Source organism: Heterodontus francisci, unplaced genomic scaffold (genome assembly GCF_036365525.1).
Source record: "Heterodontus francisci isolate sHetFra1 unplaced genomic scaffold, sHetFra1.hap1 HAP1_SCAFFOLD_43, whole genome shotgun sequence".
In the NCBI taxonomy this organism is placed as follows: Eukaryota; Metazoa; Chordata; class Chondrichthyes; order Heterodontiformes; family Heterodontidae; genus Heterodontus; species Heterodontus francisci.
The window spans coordinates 7763685-7774759 of record NW_027141852.1 but is presented as its reverse complement, the minus strand read 5'-3'; the positions used below and the strand labels follow the sequence as shown (position 1 = coordinate 7774759).

General features: G+C 44.0%; 2 non-coding genes across 2 annotated transcripts; both read right to left on the bottom strand.

The window, feature by feature from the left end:
• Window positions 1-3465: 3465 nt before the first annotated feature.
• Window positions 3466-3554, bottom strand: trnar-ucg (transfer RNA arginine (anticodon UCG)). The gene is given in 2 exon segments: window positions 3466-3501; window positions 3518-3554. It is a non-coding gene; the product is annotated as a tRNA-Arg (tRNA).
• Window positions 3555-9206: 5652 nt separating this feature from the next.
• Window positions 9207-9280, bottom strand: trnat-agu (transfer RNA threonine (anticodon AGU)). Its single transcript has one exon. It is a non-coding gene; the product is annotated as a tRNA-Thr (tRNA).
• Window positions 9281-11075: the final 1795 nt, after the last annotated feature.

The window sequence follows — 11075 nt, the reverse complement described above, 5'->3', positions numbered from 1 at the left end:
CAGTTATACATTGCTAGATCTGTTCAAAATCTATCCCATTTAGCACAGCTGTAGTGGCACACAACACGATAGAGGGCATCCTCAATGTGAAGACAGGACATCATCTCCACAAGGACTGTGCAGTGGTCACTCCTACCAATACTGTCATGGACTGATGCATCTGCGGCAGGCAGATTGGTGAGGATGAGGTCAAGTATGTATTTCCCTCTTGTTCGTTCCCTCACCACCTACTGCAGACCCAATCGAGCAGCTATGTCCGTTAGGACTCGGCCAGCATGGTCAGTAGTGTTGCTACCGAGCCACTCACGGTGATGGACATTGAAATCCCCCAGGCAGAGTACATTCTGGACCCTTGCCACCCTCAGTGCTCCCTCCAAGTGGTGTTCATCAGTCTCTCGCTGTCTCTTGCTGGTTTACTCAGTCTCTTTCTCTGTACCTTTCAAAACGTCAAAGGGTCACTGACCCGAAACGTTGACTCTGCTTCTCTTTCCACAGATGCTGCCAGACCTGCTTAGTGATTCCAGCATTTCTTGTTTTTGTTTCAGATTTCCAGCATCCGCAGTATTTTGCTTTTACCTTTCTCTGTCTGTTCATTTCTGGGTCCTGATAATCTCTTCCTGGTTTTCTGTGTGTCTTTCTCTGCCTGCATCATTGTTGGTGCTGTTACTCTGTGTCCTTGTGTCATTGTGCAATGAGGGTGAGTCCGTCAGCACGTGTGTTGCTGAGTCCGGGATTCTTGAGAAATCCGACGACAATCCTATTTTCATAAAAACATGGGGGAAATGAACATATTTCACTAACAGGCAGCTGCAATTTAATGCAGCAGTTAGCAGAGTGGCGCAGCGGAAGCGTGCTGGGCCCATAACCCAGAGATCGATGGATCGAAACCCTTTTCTGCTATTTATGCTTTGTAAGAATGCAAACCGTTCACTTTCAATACGTCAAGTATTTACCCATAATGACAAGATGCTTCCAAAGGCACTCTATTGCAATCAGCATTTTCCTTCCAGTGAACACATCAATCAGCAACAACTCACTTTTGCTCACACGAACACAAGCTGCAAACACGGACCAGCCGAGTCTCTCCCACTTTGTCAACCCCTTCCTGCAGAGCCTCCGCTCCACCACCAGATGGTGATGTTGGCCACAATAAAACCAGGGCAAATGGTCACAGTGAGGAGACGGTCAGTAACAGAAAATAAAACAATAACAGGGAAAACCTTTACACAACAACAGGGTACATCTTTACACAACAGAAACATATTTACACACCAGGAAATACCTTTAGACAACAGGGAGAATACAATCATGTTTCTCCATCTCAGTCTCGTTGTCTCTCTCTCTCTGTCCCTCAGTTTTGCTTCCTCACAGTCTATTGGTTTTCTGTGTGTTTTTCTCTGTCCTGTTGTCGATGGTGTTACTCAGCGTCTTTGTAACATTGTGTAGCCAGGTTGAGCCTCCCAACACCTGTGTTGCTGTAATAAAAACAGAAAATGCTGGAAATGCTCAGCAGGTCTGGCAGCATCTGTGGAGAAAGAAACAGTTAACAGTTCAGGTCTGTTTCCTTAGCTCACATTAACTTTGTTCCCTCTCCACAGATGCTGCCAGACCTGCTGACTATTTCAAGCATTTTCTGTTTACGTTTCAGATTTCCAGCATCTGCAGTATTTTGCTTTTGTACGTGTGTTGCTATGTCTGGGACTGTTTGAGTGCAATGCTATTGCTTTATAAACAGCGTTGAAACAAACATTTATCTCGCTAACACACAGCACTAATACACAGCTGGATATAAACAGCAGCCTGCAGCAGAGGGCACAGTGGAAGTTTATTAACACAAATAATTCACCAACACTATATTTACTGCTATCCACATTCACACCACGCTTCATTTTAACACGTTTTACTCTTTATTTACATCAACTTCTTGCTTCCAATAAACACTTCAATTTGGAACACAGCTTCCAAATCACCTTGATTCACTAACCCGAACACAAGCTGCAAATGCTGCAAACACACACCAGCCCAGACTTTCACCTTTCTGTCAACACATTCCTGCATCACTGCCTCTCCACCAACAGTTGTCGCTAGAATCATACAATCAGAATGGCGACAGAACAGAAGGAGGTCATTCGGCCTGTCGAACCCGTGCTGGCTCTCTGTTGGAGCAACTCACCTCGTCTCACTCCCCAGTCAGTTCAATTTTGGTGGTGGGAAAACTTCTCGAAAGAATAATTCGGGACAAAATTAATAGTCCCATGGACAAATGTGGGTTAATTCAAGAAAGCCAGCATGGATTTCTTCAGGGAAAATCATGTTTAACTGTCCTGCTGGAGTTTTTTGATGAGGTAACAGAGAGGGTTGATGAGGGCAATGCTGTTGATGTGGTGTACATGGACTTTCAAAAGGTCTGGCAGCATCTGAATGGTCACTGACCTGAAACATTAACTCTGTTTCTCTCTCCACAGATGCTGCCAGACCTGCTGAGTATTTCCAGCACTTTTTGTTTATATTTCAGATTTCTGGCATCTGCAGTATTTTGCTTTTATTGACTTTCAAAAGGAGTTTGATACAATGCAACACAACAGACTTGTGAACAAAGTTATAACTCATGGAATAAAAGGCGCAGTAGTAACATGGATATGGAATTGGCTGAGTGACAGGAAACAAAGAGTCGTGATCAATGGATGTTCTTCGGGCTAGAGGAAGGTTTGTAGTGGAGTTCCCCAGGAGTCAGTGTTGGGACCCTTGCCTTTCCTGATATATATTAATGACCTAGACCTTGGTGTACAGGGCAGAATTTCAAAGTTTATGGATGATACGAAAATTGGAAGCATTGTGAATGTGTAGTAACAATTCTGTGATTCTGTGATTCCAATATTCAAGTCATTTATTATATATGGTGGTCCTGACACTGACACTTGTGGACATCACTGTCCACCATCTTCCATTCTGAAAAACAACTAAATACCACAACTCGCTTTTCTTGATATTTCATACATTTTTTAATCTAAGCAGATACTGACCCTCCTATTCCAGGAGCCTCAGTTTTGTTACCCAGCCTTTTATGTGGTAGTTTGTCAAACGCTTTCTTAAAATCCATGTAGACAACATCCATTGCTTTCCCTTCATCAACCATTCTGTTACTTCATCAAAAAAGTCAGTTATTTATGAATAGATGCAGTACTGAAACAGGCCCTTCGGCCCATCAAGTCTGTGCCGACCAACAACCACCCATTTATGCTAATCCGACATTAATCCCATATTCCCCATCACAGCCCCACCATTCTTCTCCCACCTACCTGCACTGGGGGCAATTCACAATGGCCAATTTACCGATCAATCTGCAAGTCTTTGGCTGTGTGAAGAAACCCACGCAGTCACAGGGAGAACTCAAACTGCGCACAGGGACTGAACACGGGTCGCTGGAGCTGTGAGGCTGTGGTGCTCAACACTGATCGCCCAAAATGACCGTGGCAGGACTCGAACCTACAATCTTCTGATAACCTCGTTAAATACACCGAAGTCAGCCGCCTTACCCATTAGGCCACACGGCCAGTCGTGAAGGTTTGAAAAGGTGCTGAACCTCTCAGTTTTCGGTCTACCCAAACTAAGTTCAAGGCCTGAATAATGAACCAATTGCCTCATTAGTTCTGTGAATAATACAATGATTTAATAGACAAAGTTTTGAAACATTCCTGCCCATAAATCTTGATAACAGAGAGTGCGTGGATCTTTTGACTCAGAATGTTTAATGGATACAGTCCTCAGATCCTACAAGGAACCCCTGAACATCCACAGTAAAGATAGTGTGGATGAGGAAATGGAAGAGCCGGGAGCTGAAACTCAGGGACGGCCGAGCTCTCCTGTCATTGAGCTTGTGTGTCTGCTCTGCTCGCCGCACTTCCGGCTCTACTTTGTTTCCAATGAAAAGATGAAAAGGGCCGTTCGGTTTTCCTCTCACTGACAGCGTGTTTCACTCGGGTTAATATAACCCGGGACTTTTGCTGCTGAAATGAATTCTGCAAGGTCCCAGCAAACACACCGGCTCCCTCCTTTCTCCCCTCTTTCTATCGGATTGTTTTACCAGGAGGGGCTCAATAATAACAAACCCCCTGCAGGGAATGACCGCAAATTGAGCATCAAAATGGGGCAAGTGGGCAGCTTTCTGGGTTCTAGGTTCCCCCTACCCCGTCCCTCCCTCCAGTCCAAGCCCCTCTTCACTTTCTTTGGGACTTTGATGAGGGTGAAATGGGGAAAGTTCCCATTGATGTTTGAATGCTGAATTGCTGCAGAGATCTGCGCACGCGCTGTGTTGCCCCGCCCCCAGTGGGACATCACAATGAGGAGTGGAGCCATTGCGCATCCTTTCCCCAACCCAGTCTGTGAGGCCATTCACTCAATCAGGGGAAGATGCTTTAAATCAGCTGCTAATGGAGACTTCCCGGGCCCGGGGGAAGGGAACAAACAGCATCTGCTTCCAGCAGCCATTGCTTTGGGAGCGTGTCCGCAGATGTGCTCAGAGATTAGCACTGAGTGGTGGGAAGTTGAGGGGGAGTCGGGGAGTGTTTGTAACAGAAACTGTGGAGCAGGAGCTGCTCCTGGAACATGGAGTGAGCCGGGGACACGGGGAAGGGAGAGTTCATTCTCGGACAGTGTCTGTACAGGCTCAGGGAGACACAATGGGAAGAAATCACTATTGAAAATCACTGACAATTTCACCACCCAAAGGAGAGGGAATTTTCCTGCTTTAGTTCCAGTCTCTCACTGTTTGTTGGATTGTGAACAGTGGGGGGAAAATAGCCGCAAAATAACGATGTGGACAGTTAGACAAAGAGCATTTATTGCAGACACCAGGTGAGAAGTGTGAAAGGCACATTTTAAATAGTGGCTGCTTGTTTTCCGTTGAAATAGAAATGTGACTGTGTAAAGGTCACTGCTCTATCGGACAGTCCCAGTCATTGAGCAGTGCAGGGCTTGTGTTGTTTCTGAATGTCAAAAAACTTGTTGCAAATCCACTGCAAACACCTGGTAAACAGAAGCTGAATACTGTAGTACTGTAGTGGAGTCAGACACTGACACTGTTTGTGTTCCTGGTTTTCATTTTATGATTGTTCATAATGATTATTATTGGGACGATTACATTGATCGCTTTTGTATCTTCTATCTCACCAGTTCTTTCATTCCTGCAGGAAAATACATGAAGGAACCTGACTGGATGTGGTGATTCTTGGACACAAGGAAAAGTGCAGTGATCTCGTTCCAACACACAGTCGGTACAGGATCACTCCCAAAGCACAGAGATACTGCCAGCTCATCAGTTCCACTGGAACAAACAAAAGAAGTAGTCAGACAGACACTCATCCCAAAGTCAAGAGAGACACATTTTCAATCCAACAGTCAAACAACAGCAGGAGAGACAGAAGTTGTTTCTATTTCACTCCAATTCAGTACAGCTGACAGGTTGATACATCAATCACAGTCCAAAAACAAACTCACTATCAGATCTAAATAAACTCTGTCACCATGGTCACATTTTAAATATAAAATCTGAAATAGAACAGGCAAAATTTACAGAATTCAAAGGTACAGAATGAATGCAAGGAGGCTTCAAGGGGATTTGGACAGGTTAAATGAATGGGCAGAACATGGCAGATGGAATATAATGTGAATAAGTGTGAAGTTCTCCACTTTGGTCGAATAAACAGAAAGACAGAGTATTTCTTAAATGGTGAGAGGTTGAGAAGTGTCGATGTCCAAAGGCACCTGGGTGTCCTTGTTCATGAGACACGAAAAGCTAGTATGCAAGTGCAGCAAGCAATTAGGAAGGCAAATGGCATGTTGGCTTCATTGAAAGCGTATTTGAGTACATGAGTAAAGATGTATGAAGTCTAGATGAGACCGCACCTGGAGTATTCTGTCCAATTTTGGTTTCCTTATCTAAGGAAGGATAGACTTGTCACAGAGGGAGTGCAACAGAGATTCACCGGTCTCATCCCCTGGGATGGTGGGATTGTCTTATGATGAGAGACTGCAGAAACTGGGCCTAAATTCTCTAGAGTTTTGAAGAATGAGAGGTGATCTCATTGAAACAGACAAAGTTCTTACAGGGTGTCACAGGGTAGATATGGAAAGGATGTTTCCTCTGTCTAGTGAGTCCAGAACAAGGGGACACAGTCTCAGAATAAGGGCAGACTGAGATGAGCAGGAATTTCTTTACTCAGAGGGTGAGAAATCTGTGGAATTCTTCATCCCAGAGGGCATTGAACATATTCAAGACAGAAATCGATAGATTTCTAAATACTAACAAGATCAAGGGACATGGAGATGGCAGGGAAAAATGGCGTAGATGCAGATGATCAGTCACGATCTGTTTGAATGTTGGAGCAGGCTTGGTGGGCTGAATGGCCTAATGCCCCTATTTCCTATGATCCTATGAATCCCAATAATGTACATCAGAACGTTAAACCAAGTTATGCATTACATACCAGTTCAAAAATCCAACAGAGATTAAGACTGAAAGATACAGTATCAAGCCATTACTACAAAATGAAGGACTTGGAGCATGCAGACCAGCCCATGTATAAGATTGAAAGTTATATTTTCATTCACAATCATTTTCACAGAGCTTAATATTAAATACCAATCCACAACTTGCACAGGATTACCAAATAAAACCTACAACTGTAAAATACAGTTAATCCATATTTTAAATTAAACACAAGACAAACAAATATTGATACATTAAGAGAGCGGGAAACAGTGAGAGCAGAGTGGAGCATAAAGAGCCCAGGAGAGAGAGGGAGCAAGAGTTCACTCGGAGAGCAGGGAACAGCGAGAGCAGGCGTCAAAAAAGGCAAAGGAATACACAATTAATGGGAGAACACTGAACGGTGTAGAGGAAGTGAGGGACGTTGGAGTGAATGTCCATAGATCCCTGAAGTAGCAGTACAGGTCAATAAGCTGGTTCAGCAGGTAAATGGAATCCTTTCCTTTATTAACTGAGGTATAGAGTATTAGGGTGACCTGGTATCCATGGCAATAAGTCACTGACAGCTAACATTCAGGTGCAGCAAGCAATTAGGAAGGCTAATAGTATGTTAGCCTTTATCACAAGAGGATTTGAGTACAGGAGTAGTGAATTTTTGCTTCAATTGTATAGAACCTTGGTTAGACTGCACTTGGAGTACTGTGTGCAGTTTTGGTCCCCTTGCCTTAGGAAGGATATTATTGCCATAGATAGAGAGCAAAGAAGGTTCATCAGACTTGTTCCTGGGATGGTGGGACTGTCCTATGAAGAGAGATTGGGGAAACTGGGGCTGTATTCTCTGGAGCTTTGAAGAATGAGAGGTGATCTCATTGAAACCTACAAAATATTTAAAGGACAGTCAGGGTAGATGCAGCTAAGATGTTTCCCCTGCTTGGGGAGTCGAGAACCAGGGGACGCAATTTCAAAATAAGGGGCAAGCCACTTAGGACAGAGATGAGGAGAAATGTTGTTACTCCGAGGGTTGTGAATCTTTGGAATTCTGTACCCCAGAGGGCTGTGGAAGCTCAGTCATTGAGTATGTTTCAAGCAGAGATTGACAGATTTCTAAATACAAATGACATAAGGGAATATGAGGAAAGTGTGGGGAAAAGGGCATTGAAGTGGATGATCAGCCATGATCATGTTGAATGGTGGGGCAGGCTCGATGTGCTGAATGGCCGACTCCTGCTCCTATGTTCCTATGTTCCCAACTCCACATTATCGATGAGACACAGCCTCAGGCCGACTTGTCGGGTGTTGCAAACAGATAACACTGCTTCTGATCTTCACCAGAACAGAGAGTCAGATGTAAAATTGATCATCAAACAGACTGTGAGAGAATACAACAGAATAAAACACATGGAGAGACACTGTGGAATAACAAATAGATTTGATTGGAATGTTGAATTATGATTGGAATGGATAAAACAGCAGATTAAATTGGGACAGAAAAGAGAAACTGATGGGAAGAAGGAAGAAAAGAAAGGATGGATCTGTTCACTTTTTTCAGTTTTTTCACTGGTCCATAAAAGCTGGATTTAAAAAGATGCAAAAAACAGAGAATTTCACCAAAAAGGGAGATTAAATGCTGCCGAAACCTTGGATCGAAGGATGCCCCAACAGATCACCTGTTTAACTGTCTCCTCACTGGGGGATTTCAATCATTGAGCAATATTATTCTCTCCTTTTCTTTTGTTAAATGAAACCACTACTGTCACTTGGAGTTAATATCACTGTGTTCCAACTCCTGAATAATAAAATTGTGAGTTTCGTGATATTTTCTGGATACATTTCCTGCTGAAAGAACTAAGAACTCTTTTCTAATTTACACAATACTATATACACACTCATCAAGCCTCCGAAACTCGCATCCCTGGTGCTGCTCTCTCCTCCCAAACCTCATCTCATGTGACTGTTACATCATCACTCTGATTGTGGGAGGGGTTAATCCCACTTCTCTTCAGCATTAACCCTTTACATCCTCATACTGCACTGTCTGTCCAAAAAAATCGGTGGAGGGAACTTGAATTATCAAAACAGCAACAGCTGCCAGTTGAAAATCAACTCCACCCATCAGAGAGAGACTGTCAGAGAACTTCCTGCATCCAGTCCTGACCCTGTCACATGAAGCAGCTGCTCACCCAGACCCAACTCTCATCAACACTGAACATTTTTACTGAGACCCTTCAAATACTGTTTATAAAAGTCAGGAAAGATCAAAGTTCACACAGTTGTATTAAATACAACAAAGTTTAATATCTTCTCACCGTTTCTCGGTTACCACATGAGACTTAGGTTTTCTTATTGGTTCCTTTGATTTTTCTTGTTCCTGACTGACAGATATTCCAAACCTCAGATAAACCCTCCCACTTGCGTCATGTCCCAGTCTCGGTTAAAAGCAACACATAATGACACAAACACTCTCCTTCAGTGAGATTAATATCAAGCTGTTTTCCAGGTTGAATTGAACTGTGAACAAATTGATGTCAAAGAAGTTACCTTTGATGTATCAGCACTGAAATTCTGTACAAGGAGGAACAGCCATTCTAATCTCATATCCTTCACAAAGGCTGTTTTTTTATGCGATTGAAACTCATCAAGTATTTTGAATTAAAGTTCACAAGACACAGATGTCAATGTTGATAACGAAACTTTTCAAGCATGTTGTTACTGTGAAATAAGGCTCTGCTGGGAATTGAACCCAGTATCTCCTGTTTACTAGACAGGTGCTTTAACTAACTAAGCTACAAAGCCAGATCACGAATGTGTGTGCAATTGAAATCAGAGGAAGGCCTTGTAGATAGTGGGCAGGCTTTGGCGAGTCAAGAGCTGAGTTCGTCACGGCAGTGTTCCCAGCCTCTGACTCGCTCTTGTAGTTGTAGCTGTAGTTGTAATTGTAATCGGCAACCGTCCGTCTCGGAAGACGATGGGCTACACCCGGGGTGTACGTCACTTCTGTGTGAAACATCGTTTGTTGTGGCTGGAGAGGACGACTCGTGAGTGACGATCCCTTCCTCAGCTGGTACAGATGAATATCATTGGCCCGAGGTCGACGGATAATTTTTCCTTCCTCTGAGCTCTCTTTCCCACCATCTGGTCATTTCTTTTGTCCTCTGCTTTTCCCATGGTCTTCCTGAATGCCTTTCTCCAGGAATTCCAGTCAGCAGGAAGGACTTCCCATGCATCGACTCCAATCCCAGTCAGCTTGAGATCTCGCTTTGCAGATGTCCTTGTATCACAGACGTGGGTGACCTGTTGGTCTCGTGCTGATAGCAAGCTCACCAAAGAGCATGTCTTTGGCAAAGCGACCGTCATCCATTCAGCACACATGACCCAGTCAACAGAGTCACTGCTGACTCAAGAGGGCAAACATGCTGCAGATCCCTGCACGCTGGTGTACTTCTGCATTCGGCACTCTGTCCTGCCAGGAGATGCCCAATATCCATCTGAGACAGCGGAGGTTGAAGCTGTTCAGCTGCTTTTCTTGGCTTGCATAAGTTGTTGATGCTTCTCCACTAGAAAGGAGGGTGCTGAGAACACAAGCCTGGTACACGCGGAGTTTTGTATTTTCGATCAGTTTGCTGTCGGATCACACTCGTCTTCTCAACTTTGACATGACAGCTGCAGCATTGACAATCCTGGTGCTGATTTCAGTATCAAGGGCCAGATTGCTGGTGATTGTTGATCGAAGGTCTGTGAAGCTGTTGACAACCTCCAAAGTGAGGCTGTCGATGTTGATGGAAGGTGGAGTCTCTACGTCCTGGCCCATAACTTTGATCTTCCTGATGCTGATCGTCAGTCCAAACTCCTTGCAGGCCAGGGAGAACCGATATACAAGCTGCTGTTAATGAACTTCATTATGGGATGTCAGCACAGCGTCATCAGCAAACAGCAACTCACAGACCAAGAACTGACTCATTTTGGTCTTGGTGCGCAGTCTTGCCAAGATGAACAGCTTGTCATCAGCTCTGGTATGCAGGTGGACACCCCCATCTGAGTCACTGAAAGTTTAAAATAGCAGCATGGAGAAGAATATGCCAATTGTAAAGGATGTGAGCTGTGAGGAGGTTACAAGGAGGCTTCCAGGGGACTTGGACAGGATAAGTGAATGAAATGACAGATGGAATATAATGTGAATAAGTGTGAAGTTATCCATTTTGGTAGAATAAACAGAAAGACAGAATATTTCTTAAATGGTGAGAGGTTGGGAAGTGTTGATGTCCAAAGGGACCTGGGTGTCCTTGTTCATGAGACACTAAAAGCTCGCATGCAGGTGCAGCAATCAATTAGGAAGGCAAATGGTATGTTGGCCTTAACACAAGGGGTCATGAGTACAGGAATAAAGATGTCTTGCTGCAATTGTATAGAGCCTTGGTGAGATCCTGCTGGAGTATTGTGCACAGTTTGGGTTTCCTTATCTAAGGAAGGATATACTTGCCACAGAGGGAGTGCAACGGAGGGTCACCAGACTAATCCCTGGGATGGTGGGATTGTCTTCTGAGGAAACGGGGCTTGTATTCCTTAAAGTTTCATTTAAAAGGCCATTTAA